The sequence below is a fragment of the Ciconia boyciana genome, chromosome 5, assembly GCF_034638445.1.
Source record: "Ciconia boyciana chromosome 5, ASM3463844v1, whole genome shotgun sequence".
In the NCBI taxonomy this organism is placed as follows: Eukaryota; Metazoa; Chordata; class Aves; order Ciconiiformes; family Ciconiidae; genus Ciconia; species Ciconia boyciana.
This window is the reverse complement of record NC_132938.1, coordinates 4,421,503-4,436,747: the sequence shown is the minus strand read 5'-3', so window position 1 is coordinate 4,436,747 and position 15,245 is coordinate 4,421,503. Positions and strand designations below refer to the sequence as shown.

Sequence of the window (15,245 nt, the reverse complement as noted above, 5' to 3'; positions counted from 1 at the left end):
AAACAAAATATGTATATCAGGGGTTGGTAGGGAGTGGTGATATTCCTACTTGGGGAAATAATTTTCATTTTGCTGGAAACTTGAAACTTCACCATCTTGGTCCAACCCAAAATAAAACACTATTCCCCAAAGACGAGGATTTTCCAAAACATGAAAATCCTGGCTTTCAACCAAGTGTACTGGTAAGTGACGCTCACAAGTCCATTTCAGCTGATGTTTTGGAGCAGCTGATGAAGCAGCTGATGTTTTGTTATGTAAATATGACTTCAACCTATCTTCCTGTTTGAAAATGTTCAAGAATTATTTCTTGTATACAACCATTGTTTGGAAGCAGATATCTTAGTACTCTCTCAATGGCTCACGTATGATGCTGAGGAAACCATTTAGAAAGCTGAGAGGTAGAGCTTTCACCCAGAAACCCGAGATAAAATTCATTTACATCTGTAGAGTGCTGAGCCTGCCCAACTGAAGATTCAATACAATAGTGTTATCACTCTTTGAGATATATTTAGATGTATTATGAATTCCCATAAGACAATAAGAAGCTGGAATACAAGAATAACTTAGTTATCAACCACTTCTTTTAATAGGCCAAAACCTGGTTTCTGTTCTGTGCTGTCTTCAATTTATTTGTTACAGCAGTCTTAAATAGTTTTGTCTCTTTAGTTTCCAACAATGCTCAAGGCATGCTAGACTTAGAAGCAGTTTGATCACAGTCAGGTTCACAGTGTTGTTGATACAGCTGGAGGACCTTACCCATCAATAATGGAACTCCACAGAGGAACTAGAGTCTCAGCCACTTCTGCTTCCTGCGAAGCCTGCTGTGTTGGAAGCCATGCCTTGGGAAAGTTCTTGCTGGTCAACTGATACACTTTATTGTTTATTTAATTCCTCAAGAAGGTTTATCCTGACAAATGTTATGTTTTTACAAAATAAACAAGTTTGTTTTACTCAAGAAGCAGCTCTTAGCTAGCCTCTAAAATACAACTTTCTTTTTGTCACTTTCATCTTCCCCTCCAATTCTGTTCTTTTTAAATCTTCTTCTTGCGTCTTACCTCAAATTAGCTTTAGGGAAACAATTTCTATAGACCTGAGCCACAAAAACTCCAATCAAGTTATGACCCAAGTATGCTACTGTAATTACTATTAGGTTAATGTTGTTATTTATTTTTGTATGTCTGCCCTTCATATTTCCAACTACATATTGTATTATTTATTTCTGTATACTTGCCCTTCATACTCCCAATACCATTTGGTATATTTAAAACCACAAATTATGTCCTATGCTCTGAAAAAAGTATGGAGAAAATAAATAAAGAGCTTAGCTTTCTTTAGCCAAGCCTTGAAACATACTATATTACAAGCAAAAGCCTACTCTGCTCTGAAATGTAATAAATTGTATGGCTGTGTTGTTGTACACAGAAAAAAAAAATTCTCATACTCACATGTTCAGACAGCATGTAATACCTAGAAGGCATTGTCATAACTACTACAATTTGGCAACAAAACAGATTTCAATAAATACTGCTATTAGAAGTAAGAAGCCATACATAACAAGAAAAAAAAGTATTAAGGGATAAAAATTTACACACTTTTTGAATCAGTAAGCGTAAAAAATTCATAGGTGAGGATGAAGACATTTCTTGGTAACAGGAGAAAAAAAAGGAGGGGGCAGGATTTGTAAGAACAAAAGAAATCTTAGCCCTCACACAGGTGTGTTAGTCAACAGGGACTCTGATCTACACGACCAGTGCAAAAGGGCAGATACATTCAATAAGTAATTCTGCATTTGTAAAGAAGTAAGATGATTTGCTGGTACCTCATGAGAATGATGAATTACTTCTTCAGTCCATTACAAGTACAACGTTAAAACAATATTACTTTGCAATAAACATTTTTGATGAGCAGGACCAAAGTTCACCATAGAAGAGGGTTCTCACAGAAGTGTCTAAGGAGGTGTCTATCCCACTGCCATGAATTTTTAGCAATTCTGAAAATACCGGGAAAATTTCATAAGTCTGAATGGACGCTAATGTTACAACCGTACTCTAAAAGAGCTAGTGAGACAGTGTCTATAGGTATAGGAAGGCTAGAACGATGGCAGTCCTGAGCAAAACAATAATGTAAAAAAAATTACATGAGATTCAACTGATATATCAGAGCTATATAACAAATAATAGGAAGCAAAATTAATGAAAACAGATCTTTTTAAATGAATCTGATTTTATTCTTTGATACATTTGATACTTCCAATTGGTGAAAATATCTGTATTCATGTATAAACCTCTATGGCACTTGGCATAGTATTCTGTGACAGCCTGACTACTAAATAGCACCAATTAAACAGGTCAAGAACTGGTTAAGTGTCACCTCAAAAAAACAGCTTTCGAGAAGAACACATGACAACCCAATGCAGATTAATGTGGAGTTTCCCAAAGGTGGAGCCACTATCACAAAATACTTTTTCAATTATTTCTAAGTCTACATGATCAGTTGTGACAGAATTTGCACAAGTTATAAATTGATAGAATGTTGCATAACTGAGATCAATCAGTTACAAAAAGCCATCAGGAGCGTTTGGTATATTGAACCCATGCTAGAAACAAAACATTCTTAAAAAAAGCCATGTACAAAGTTATAAAGCTACAACCAAGAAACACATGCTAGTCTACAGAATGATGAACTCTTGTGGAAAGAAACAGTCCTGCAAAGGGTTTGCCACAGGGAGCGTACCCAGTGAAACGGAGATCGAAATGCAGTGCTGCAGATGAAGGGTTAATATGTAAATGCGATGTATAAACAGAAGAGTAACACTAGAGAGATAATATTTAAACTCACAAAACACTCCTGAGACAAGGCATTGTGGCATGCTGTATGCAGCTCACATTTTCACAAAAATGCTGAAAAAGTGGATTTGGAAAAAAAGGTGCAGAAACTGAGTTGTGAGGAAAATGCATGCAGTGACAAATTTAAAGTATTTTAGTCTACTTGGTTTTTTCAAATAGAAAAGAGAGGCATTACTAGGTTATTACAGCAGACAAATACCTCAGTGGTAAGAAAATACTTTAAGTTCTTTAGCATAGTGGAGAAAGGCACATCAGTAACCAGTGTGTGGAAGCTGAAGCCAAATAACTTAATAAACAGCAGATTCTCCACCTCTTACTGTCTTCTGATCAAAATTACAATTTTTCTGGAAAATACGTTTCAGCGAAATGCAAGTTATTGCACTGAAAAGTAACTGGATAAAATCCAACTGACTTAATAGTCAAGGGGTCAGAGCAGAAGACCTAATTGCTTCCTTTGGCTTTAAAGTCTCAGTCTGTGAATACTCTTGGTTTTCAGTGGTTCAAAGGCATTTCAGTAGTACCATACGTGCTCAACATTAATATTAAAAAAAAAAAAAGCTTTCAGAAATCTGCATAAATTAAGGTTGCATTTCCATGGAAGGACTCAAGTGACACTGGCGCTTTCCTGTTGAGGCTTTTGTCATCAACAGAGCCCATGAATGGAATTACAGCTATCTTGTACACAGCTGAGGTGGTATTTCTGTAAACAATGATTTACACAATTGAGTGCAAAAGTTCATCCTTCAGGTCAGTACTTTTTCTCCTCTACAAACAATTCTGTTTGACCTGGAGTATAAAAAGCCTGATACAATACATAATATCAATCATAGACACTATAGGTGAAAAGGAAAACCAGCAGCATTGTAATAGCCACAAAGCCAGTAAAGATCTGTTGTTCGCATCAGCAACATCATTTAAGATTACTCCTATTTATGTTACTTCTCTACCTTGTACTCCAAAACACACAGCATTCGCTGCAATTTTGACAAGTTAACAGAATCAACATTTCTTAGGGAATACATGCCAAGAGAGTCTATAACATGCGTGTTTTAATATTATTCAGGCTGATAGAGTTTTGCTATAGTATTGGCTGCTGTGGTATCTATAGATCTCTAAATTAACAGGGGTTTTGAAACATTCCTATCCTGATGAAGTATAAACAAACTTCTAATTCAGCAAACGGAAGCTTAAAGAGGCTGAAATGATCTGAGGCATGCTAACAAACAAATAAATGTTCTGCCACTACACAACCGATGAGAGAAATACAACCCCCAACTGATCATTTCAACTGACGGAGCATCACCTTAAAAAGAAAACAGGCATCGCACACAACCGGCGAGACACAAGGGAGTACGTTCACCCCTCCAATCCATGGAGAAGCAGGTGCGTGCTACCTACTCCTCACGTTACACCCCAGCGTAAATATGTAAAAGTTACTTTCCCGAACCCTTGGCGTACTGCCGCTCCCCTAAGCACACGCATCCACAACGCCAACTCCCAAACAGGCAAGGCAGCCAGGGAAGTCTCGCAGCAGCGACGCTGCTCCCCACCACCACCATGTCTAAGCAAAACTTCTTCCACTCCAGAAGCCACGCAACGAGACACTTTGGCCGTCGCCTTGCAGCCACCATCCACGCAGCTTTTCGCCATCCCCAGCGCGCTCCATGTAAAGACAAAGCCGCGTTTTAAACTTTCACTCTTTGCCACCGGAGCAAATCCTTTGACGGGAGCTGGCACCTTTCGGGCTGGATTCCGGGTGGGATATGAAGCGGGTGGTTCGAAAGGTCTCAGACCTTGGAAGAGGCCTAGAGGGAAGGGATGGAGGAAGCTGCTTTCTGCCGTCGCCCCCTCCCCACCGCACAGCACCGCTCCCCGCGCCCCTTCCCCACCGGCTCTCGGCTGAGACAATCAGAGCAGCAGCAGCAGCAGCAGCGACTGTAAATTACAGAGACGCACAGTGGATGGAGAAAAGGGAGGAAGAAACCTCTGATGCCTGAAGAAAGGAGAATAATTTTAAAAAACAATTAAAAAAAAAGATTTAAAATAATAGGGTGCTAGGTTTCACCTCGAAGTGATGCTAGGTAAATAGATGAATAAGTGAAACAGCACACCTTTGACCCTTTCTGTTCATCCCTAAATATAATCCCCCTCTTCCCATAATACACACACCACAAAATGACCATTAATTCAAATCCATTCTTTAAAGGAGGGGGGATTATCTCTGTCTGTGACCGACTCTGTCTCTTTCTCTCTCCCCCTTTCACTGGGTGAGAATTAAAATTGCATTTAAAAAAGGAAAAGGGAAAAAAAAAAGACAAAACAAAAAAGAAGGCATGATTATTATTTCTGGTGGGTGCGAAATGTGGACACGGGGAGAAGGAGTCTGGGGGATGGGGAGGAGTGGAGAAAGGTGGCTAAGGAGAGAAGAAAGGAAAGGAGGACCAGGAAGCGCAAGGAAGGATGAGGGGAAGGCGAGATAAGGGGGAAGGAGGATAAGGAAAGAAGGATGAAAGGAAGGAGCTCGGGGAGGGGGGAGAAAGGATGAAAGGGAGGAAGGGATGAGGGGAAGAAAGGAGGATGCTTTGCCCTGGCCTCACCTCAGCTCGGTGGGTGGGGGTGGGAGAATCTCTCGCCGCCGCCGCCGCCTCCTCCGCCTCCTCCTCCCCAGCAGCGACGATTACTGACGGGCTGGGTGTGCGGCGCGGCTCCCTCACACAGCGCCCGGCCCCGGCCCCGGCCCCGGCCCCCGCCTCCCGCCCTCGCCGCCCGCCTCCCGCTGCCGGCCCGAGCCGCGCTCGCTGGGCTCTGAGGGGACCCGGGAGCTGCCGCCGCGGCCGCCAGCCTCCCCGCGGCAGCCACTAGGGGAGGAGGCAGCGCGCCTGCGCCGCCGCCGCCGCCGGGCGCGGGGAGCTGCCCGCCGAGGGGGTGACGGGGCGGGGGGAGGCCTTGCCGCCGCTGCCGGTCCCGGCCAAGCGGGTCCCCAGGCCGGCTGCGGGCCGCCTCAGTGCGCAGTTGCTGTGAGTATGGAAGCGGCGTTACCAAGCGGCCGGGTGAGGGAGGGAGGAAGAGAGAGAGAGGGGGCGGCGCGGCGGAGGAGGAGGCATGGGGCTCGGGGTGTGAGGGGAGGGGAGCGGGGCTTGCGGGAGGCGCCCAAGGGGCCGGGAGGGAGAGGGCGGCGGCTGCTGTGCGGGCCGGGAGAGGGCTCGGAGGGAGGCCCAGGGGGGCGGGGGGCAGCCGCGGCAGGTGGGGAGCTGAGGTGAGGGCTCCCCGGCTGGACGGGCGCTGCGGGGCCCGGAGGCGACGCGGGGGAAACGGGGCTGCGCTGGCCGCAGTCCGGCGGCCTGGAGAGCGGCGCCGGGGGGGAATGGCGCGTCCCGGCAGCGCGGCGGGGCGAGGTGCGATGCGGTGGCCGTGGCGTGTCCATCTTGTGCGGGTGGTAACGCAGAGGAGGCCGAGGGGCAGCTGCGGAAAGGCTGTGCCTGTCCATGGGGGCTTCGCAAGCGCAGCCCGGTCGCCGAGAGACAGCGCTGGAAGCTGTGACAGGAGGGGCCGGCGAACAGAGAGCTGGGAGGGAGTTTATGTGGATTTATTCGCGTAATGATCTCTTGTGCTGCTTCAGATACTATGCAGGGGGAAGATAATTGCTTTATGAGTGTACCATCAGGACCGATTGCAAGAACTTCAGTTCTCCTGTTCTCTTAAACTGCGAAAACTTTGCTTACGGCTTTCTTGTTACTTGGGTGTTGTACAGCCCTACATTCTCTGTACCAAATGTCAGGTTTTGTCCCTCTCTGCAAAGCCTTGCACTTTCCTTTTTTCTGTTACCTCACTTGTATTGCTAACCTTACCAAGCTTAACTTTTTTCACTATGCTGCAGCACCTTCTTCTGCTGTTTCTTTTGGATGGAACATGCTGCCACCGTCCTGCTCCAGAATCACTGAGCTTGAAGTCCCGTAAGCCCCAGTGGCAGAGGATCCCTGTGGAGTAGGTGTCGTTGAAGGGACTTTGCCGTTTTGAGGCAGTCTGAATCCCACTGACATGCTGTTGTTCCACGCATCCTTTGCACTTCTTGTGGCATCCATCTGCTTCCCCAGCTTCTACGTAAACTCACAGGCAACAAGGAGGGGAGGAGGATGAGTCCTTCTACGCTTTTACCTTTTCTTGCCTGTTTTAGGCTTGGAGGGAACTTGCCAAAAGAATTTCCCTGCCTCAGCCTGTAAGGGAATGATGTTAGTAGTACAGGTATCTGTTGGACCCCAAGTAGCAGGAGTAGTTGCCAGTCTTTTTCTTCTCTCTTCCCCAGCCTGAGACAAATATAGTCAGGATCTATATTCATTTTTACAATGAATAAATGAGGAAGGGAGCTGAATTGGAACCTTAATTCCCTTTATCAAGACACAACAGCAGAGTCCAGGGGAGAGTTTGAAGGAGGGAAAAAAATTCTTAAGCAAGAACTCATTTAAATGTGAATTTAAATGTGATCAGATTCACCATGGCACATACTTGGTACAGCCGTATAACAGATGTAAGTAGTCACAGTCAGTAGTATACATAAATACTTTGAATTATTTTAATCTCACCATATCATTTAGGACTGAAACATGACCTATTCTGCATGTGTAAACAGAGATCATGCTAGGCTGGCCTGCCCTTTATGATGATGTGTAAATTATTGCTGTAAGGCAAACTAGGCATTTAGTTTGTGTCTTTAATAGGCTTTCAGGTTGCATCAAATTGCTTTTCTAGGTACTGGTATTATCTTTCCCATCCTAATGACAAGAGCCATGTGATGTTAGGAAACTTTTACCTACAGACCTTCGGTTTCTTGCCTTCATTTCTGTACTCCGTATCTTTTGGATTGCTAGTTCTTCTAGGTAGGGGCAGTACCTTACTTTGTTGTAACTGGCAAGTCTGTTGTGAATATTAATGGAAACAAGCAAGGTTCCCAAACAGAACATAGTAAATTACCTACTCCTTTATCACAGTGCGGTACATCACTAATTGAATGTCAGCTAAATGTTTCTTCAGGCATTTGACTAAAATGAGCATGAGCTATAGTGTACATATAAGAACCACAAATGGTAAATAAGCATGATTATGAAAAATTATGTAACTTCTTCCCTTCACCAGCAGCAAAGCTGCAAATACATCTCTTGTAAATTTGAACCAAAGAATTCTTTCAACTATCTGTGCATGTTCCTGTTTAAAGTGTGTCAATTTAAGAAACAAATCGGATTACTTACCTAGTCCAGACTACTTTTATCTAAGACAGAAGACATGGATTGCTGGACTGTTGCTAAGAGGTCTGCCAGACTGTGATAAAGAAATCTGAAAATCTGGAAGAGCTGTATGAACTTACTCTTCTCATGGTCCTGAAAGAGGGCTCTGTCTGCTGTTTAGACATTTCTTTCTTTCCTTTAGGTTATTAACATATTTTTTGAATTACCCTTATTTTTTATCACTGTTAACTGTCTCAAAGAAAAGGAAGAAAACTGAATTTGTTACCACTGTTTACTAAAAACTGAGATAAGCTGCTAAGCTGCTCTGTAAATGAATGAAGCTCTTACCAGCCAAGGGAGGCCAACTGACAGCTCCTAACAAATGCAACTGCCGTGGGATCTCCCACTGCCAACTTTCAGCTACATATAGAAAAAGAGACATCACCAAAGCATCAGAAATATTGGGCACTTTGATTAGCAAGACAGACAAAAAGACTATTTTGCCTAAGTGAAGCATGCATGGATGCTTTTTGTAAATACGTGTTGTTGGTTTTTTAGTTCTGTGCCAAGTGTAGAACTGTCTGTCACAATATAGAACCCAAATATTAAGCATGTACATGGAAAATAAGAATGATTGGAATAAGAACTACAGAAAAATACAAACAGGGTATGCTTCACATTTATCAGTGAGCCTGGTCCCTGTTGGCCATTTAATCTTTACCTTTCCTTTACTTAAGATTTTCAGGTTGAGTTCTGCAATACATAGTCACGCAAATTAATAACTACTCAGATACAAGTTACATTCACTGTAGCTTTAACTGGGAGCAGCTGATTGAAGTAGTAAGGAGATGTGCAGAATTTGAAGGAGAACACACACTCAGAGACACATAAATACGCATGAGTAAAAGGTCTTGGGAGAGTTGGGGTTCTCAAAGCAGCATCCCACAGCCTCAGCCCAGCGTGTGCCGTATGAACCCTCTGATTTTGCCCAGTCACCTCACATAGGTGTAGTAGTCCTTATCTATATAAAAGGCCATCAGGAAATGGCTTTTTTTTTTTTTCCAGAAAATCAGTGGGATCATTGTTGAAAGACATTAATGCAGGACCTAGATCTGAAATGGTGGTGCGATCAACCAGAAGGTAGATGTACAGGAGAAGCCGTGGTTTCTTACAAGCTCTGTAGACAATTTGCAGTATTTACGTGGTGGAGACTGCGTGGCAGAAAGAGCATTTAGGTTCTGTAAGTGCAATGCTCTTTGCTGCTTTTGAAGAACTCCCAAGCTGTGTGATCCCTGGGATAAAAAGTGAAGGAAATCAAGGGGGTTTGAAGTTTCTCTGCTTAAGGAACTATATGTTGGCATTTATGGTTATATAGGCAGATTGTTGGTTCCAAGGGTATCGCATAGCAAATTTCAGCACATAGCAGTCCCAGTTTTCAAATACTGACCTATAGTTTACTGATGCCCAGACAGATCTGAACTTGACTTTCTAAATCATCTGTTGAATATTTTTCTATCTTTTTTTTTTTAATGACAACATTAGATAGCAGGTACCTTGACATGATGTAACGTACTGAAAATCATTTTATTCTGCATACCATTTAAATATGTAGCAATCAAACCATCGTCTGTTACCTACTATTAGAATAGCTGCGACATGATATCCAGCAAATACAGTTTTTCTCCATAAAATTACGTCACGTGTTCTCTGACAAAGTTATTTTTAGATAGTAGAGATTATAATCTAGAATTTTTATATTCTCCAGTATACAAAAATAATTTACACTGAGGGTAGACCTAAAAGTAATCTGAGCGTATTTATAAATATAATCACAATATTATATCTTAATGCTAATTCCAGCTTTTTGCCTTTTTTTTTTTTTACTTTTTTTAAACGTAGCAATCAATTTATCTTATTTTTTCCCCACATTTCTCTTAACTACTGGGCATTTATCTTTTGCTATAATATATCTGTCATGCCATTCAGCTATTTTTCTCTATTTTCTTCTGTTTTCCTAGCATCCAAATACTGTACAATACCAACTTCTTCAGTAAGACCTAATATTTGACATGTTTTCAGTCTTAAAATAGGTTAGTCCACTTCTTGAAATATTACAAAGTATGTTTTTAACTTCACATCCAGCTCTTGTGAAAATACCACAGCAGGAATTATCCCCCTTACCCCAGCATAAAGCCTCAGCGTTGTGTCTGCGTACACAAAAAAACCCCTCCACACCTTTTGCTCATCTTTTCTCTCGTAGAACGTTCTTCTACATTAAGAGAGATTATTGCTAAAAACGGTCTCGATTGTTTGCTTCCAGAACATGAACTTTTTTGAGTTCTTATTTCCTCTGTTATGATCTCAGTACCTCTTTGTGTCTAGATGGACTTCGTTTCTTTCACCACCTAGTTCTGAGTCCCTGTTCCTATTTGGACAACATTTGTGCTTTATTGAAAAAGAGAATTTCTGAGAACAGGAAAGCAAAGACTAGCGGGGGTTTTAATGGAAAGAATCAGTTAACTAATATCTAAGAGAAATTGAGGAGAATCTGTATCTCTCAGGCAACTCAAGCAGACTTTGAAAGCTGCAGGTGGAACTTAGAATGCTTTAAGCTTCTTTTAGGCTCAGTTATCTTTAAAGACAAACCAAGTAATAGGTTGTTTATTTAAAGTAGATTGTTGCCTGCCTATACTGCAGGGAGATCGTCAACAGCTCTGAAAGATATTTCAGTACCTTGTATTAATAAGACATTAACTTTTGGACTTGATTGAGTGCACATAAATATACAGGAATTGACTAAAATCATTCACCATCCCTGAGCACATTTGGGTACCTTTTGGGTAGGTATTTGAGAGACCTATATTTTGGTTTAGGTATGTCATTTTTGTCACATTTGCCTGAGCACTGGGTTGCAAATATTTCTTGCTTCTCCTCTGCTGTGAGACACTTCTGTGCTAGATATTAGCATGAGCAGCGCAGTAAGCAACAGTAAAGCCTTCACACCCTGCAGGTCATTTAAATTGGATATTGAATAAAGAGTCAGACGCAAGGTAGGTTCTGACACTAAGAGTCTCCTGCCTGCCATGCCCTCTGCCACCCCTTTTGACTGTTTTCTCTGGCTCAAAAGAATCTGCCAGTCAGAGCATCCAGGGACTTACCCTGACTTGTACCTCTGTAGTAACTAGAAGGCAAGTAGCAGATGCAGTTTGTTTGGAAAAAACCACAGGGTATGTCTGTCCACTTTATTACGCTGGAGAGGATGTGGTGACTACCTTCACTTCTTTCAGAAAGCTGACTTTAAAAATTCAAAAGAAATGCAAAAAAGACATCTGTTCTTTGCTGTTGTCAGACTAATATTGACTAGATGAATGACCACCATAGCAGACTATTATAAGGCCTTTTCCTTAAACGATTACTTCTCAAAACCGCAGGAATAGATTTTAAATTTTGTTAATATTTTATTTTGAACTTCAGTTGATGCCACCTATTAGCAGGGCAGGGGTGTGTGTTTGTGGAGGTCATCTCTCACCCTTTAATTGCAAAAGGGCAATGTGCGGTAGATTTATTGCACCTCCATATTTTGAAGGGGGGAGGGGTGGAGAAAGAAGGGTTTAGAAATTTGGCATATATTGAGAATGTGCTATAAACTTTGGAATATTCAATTCAAATGTCATAAAATCTCTCTCTCACATTTATAAAATGAATTGTGTTCTATCTGGACAGGGGTAGCAAGTAAGGAAAAGATTGAGGCTCAGGAAAATGTAACTTCTCAGCTCTTCCTCAAGCCTCCTTGAATAACTGACTTGATTTCTTTAAAGCTGCCTCAGTTTCTGTACTCTAAGTTGTCTTAATTATACGTATATCAGAAAAATTATTTTTCATACCTTTCCTTAAAGCTCTTCTCTCCAACAAAAACCTTGATCAGATAAGCAGCTCTTAAGCGGAAAGCGCTGCTTTTTGTGTTGACCACCACCTTCTAGCTGTTTCCCATCTGTTGTTTGTAAACACTTCATGTCTTGTGCTGCTGATGTTGTTAGCTCCTTGGAAAACAAGCTCTATTTTCTTATGTTTGCACACTGCATCAAAACAACAGGAAATCTGTCCATGACTGTGAATCCTACGCAATGCCAGAATATATTTTTTTCTTGCTAGGGATCTCAATTAGTGAAACTTATCAGAGGTAAACAATTATGTAGCAAACTGTAAGATAATGTAGTTCATCTATACACAGAGTATATGTTCGGGTAGTCTTGTCTATAGGGGAGAACAAGACAAGTGAGAGGGAGACCAAAGGAGGGAACTGGGCTGAGCGTGTGAAAGAAGGGACAGGAGGTGGTAGAGGAACTAAGCAGAAGGCGCACAGGTTAAAAACTGCAGTATGTATTTTTGGCTCATGCCTTTGCAGAACTAGTTGAAGTTGTCCTCTGGAACTTCTCTGTCCCTAGAATGTCTTTGTTTTCCTAACCAAAGAAAGGTTTAGGGAGAAGGATAATATCCAGATCCTAATAACTGTCACAGAGTAAGAGTGACTCTCTTCAAAATTTTCAGTCTGAGGAACAGAAGGGTTTTCTGTGCTGCCATGTCCAAATGCAGTTCATTAAATAGTTCTCTGTTGAAAAAAACAGCCAATAGATTTGCTTCACTTCAGGGAAATTACTGTCCTCAACCTTCTGCTTTTTCGATTATTACATCCTGTTGTGGTTTCTATACATATGAGGTGAGATGGAAAGCTGTCTGGTACTTGCTCATCCACATGAAAATTGCTGGATTCCTCCACTGAATCATAGTACTTTTCTGCAATGTCATTTATGAATATTGGACTAAATTTTGATCTTTTCTCAGGCCTTATTATACAAACTTCTGTTGTCTTTGAGACTTTTAGTAGACAAAACATGACAGGGAATATCTACATCTGACATTGGATCTTGGTAATCTAGAGGTAACTAGCTGTAGAACTTTTGATCTACAAGAAAAAGAAACTTGTTTTTCTTTTTATTAAGTTTTCTTGTTGTTTATAATTTTTGGTTTGCACTACATTAAAGATTCTCTATACTTAAGGGTTAAAACAGACAATTGTGATATATTACTTGCTAAACATTTTTTATCAGAAGAAATGCAATCACTTAAATATACTTTCTATCTTGTGGGCACAAAGCAGTGGTGAGATAGAATCAAGATTTGTTTTAGACACAATAATGTATACAGAAATTATCTCCCACATCTTGAAGTATATAAAATTTCTAATTTTTTTTTTTTTCTATTGACAGAAGCCCAAGATGATGCATCTTTCCATTAACATCTGTAAAAATGCACAAAAGACGTTTAACTAAAACATGGCCTGAAGAAAGTTAATGATGATGTTAGTAGTCTGCATCACAAATGAAAAGACTATGGGTGATTCTGGTCTTTTGCTTCAGGCTTTGATGAATCATGAAAATGACAGTTGATTTTTCTAAAGGAGCAGCAGCTGTAAGTAAAAACGAGGAGAAAAATCAAGAATGAAATTAAATAACAGAAAGCTGATGACAAGAGCTACTACTGGTGGTGACCAGTCTGTTGTAAGCTGAAATTTTCTTGCATCTTAATGGACCTTTTGACCTAATTTACAGAGTCTTTCTTGTTAATTAACTTTTTTAGAAAGGTCAAACCTTTTTTTCTGCTAAAGATCATGTACTTCAACTAAGAATCTTTTATCATCTACAGTAGCAATACAGCAACATAAAAATCAGGGGGTTTTGATTCTGAACAAATTAATAAATCATGAGCAATAAGCCTGGAGTACTTCACAGCCCTTTGCCCTGTCCTCACTTTTCATTAACAGTTAAAGAACGATATAAAGAATTATTTTTTCTGTTTGTCATGACCGGTGTGAATAATCACATAGGGTTATGAAGGCAGACAGTTATCTAGCAGCAGGCTCATCCACTTCCAGTTTGGAGATGGTTGTAGTTTCAAACAGAAAGAAAATGACATTCGGAAAATCCACGTGCACCTGTTAACTGTGAGAGAAGTATGAGAAGTGTGAGAAGAATGCTTAATGTAAAATGAGCATGCCACATTTAGATAAAAATCTTGATTTCAATATCAAAAATGCTATGCACATTCAAATTGAGTTATGCAGCTTATTACTTCTGAAAATGGTTGCACCTCTTGATCGATCAGGTCAAGAGTTACATAAGGCCTTACATAAAGCACACCTCAAATGGGAATGACACAGCAGGAATATTTACATTTTCAAAGCATTCTTCATATTTGAATGACAGCTGAATGAACCATCCCTTAAAAAAGGAAGAAAGAAAACAGAGAATGCTTTTTCATTAAATTAATGAACCTGCTCAGAAGTAGTGGAGGAATGTCTAGCTATAATGTCTAAATTATATGTCTATAATGATCATAGGACTTGCAATAATATGTTGTGGGGGGAAAAACCTACCACAATCCTATTTTGGAAATTTCTCTGACAGGGTACTAGGATCCATTCCACTTCATGATTTCTTCATGCAAACTACATAAAATACTCTGTAAAAACTGAGTAATTTCCCTAACAGAATTTTGGCAAATTAAATCAAAACAGGTTGCTATGACAGTTCCTACAAATATTTCTATTTTAGCTTTGTTTTGTATTATAAATATGTCAAGATGAAGCCATTTCTGTCAAAACAGAAATTTTTCCTCTTGGGAAAATTTTCCAGGCATTTTTTCAATGCCCTAATTTTCAGTATTGGTCAAAGTCAAGATGAAGGCTAATTTCAAATGCTCGAACTTACAGCTGCATCATCGTAAACCCATGAGAACATAGCTTTAGTCTTATAAATGAGTAATGTCATTAGATACAGTATTGTTAGTTTAATTGACATTGTTTACTGCTCTGTATAACAAGTGACTGAAAAATAAATGACACTTAAGATGGGCTAAACCGTTTCTAGTGGTTTCTGAAATGGAAGTCAATGGTATATATACGAGCCATTGCCAGAGAATGTTAACAGTTCTACTTTTTGTTCCAGTAGCACAATTCCAAGTGAAATCTAAGTGGATACAGGGAATTGCATCTAGTCCTTTGTAAATAAGAAACAGGTGAACTCTCAAAGGTACAGACATAAAAATAGCACAGATTTATCATACAGACTTCATTGATGAAATCTTACAGAAGGAACTCATTTAATATTGGTGCCGGTGGGCC

General features: G+C 40.7%; 1 protein-coding gene and 1 long non-coding RNA gene across 6 annotated transcripts in view; one reads left to right on the top strand and one right to left on the bottom strand.

Annotated features, from left to right (window-relative positions):
- The window catches only part of CTNNA2 (catenin alpha 2), a 524,203-nt gene extending 518,303 nt beyond the window's left edge, over positions 1-5,900 (bottom strand). For all 4 annotated transcript variants that reach the window (XM_072862258.1, XM_072862257.1, XM_072862259.1 and 1 more), the window contains exon 1: positions 5,444-5,900. The gene's annotated coding sequence lies outside the window, so the exon portion shown is untranslated. The remainder of the gene's footprint in view (positions 1-5,443) is intronic.
- Positions 5,524-14,969, top strand: LOC140652006 (uncharacterized). 2 transcript variants are annotated; one of them, XR_012042627.1, is made up of 3 exons: positions 5,524-5,863; positions 6,724-6,830; positions 13,333-14,969. It is a non-coding gene; the product is annotated as an uncharacterized lncRNA (long non-coding RNA). The 2 variants fall into 2 exon arrangements; XR_012042628.1 differs by lacking the exon at positions 5,524-5,863 and adding an exon at positions 6,472-6,619.
- The last annotated feature ends 276 nt before the right edge of the window (positions 14,970-15,245 follow it).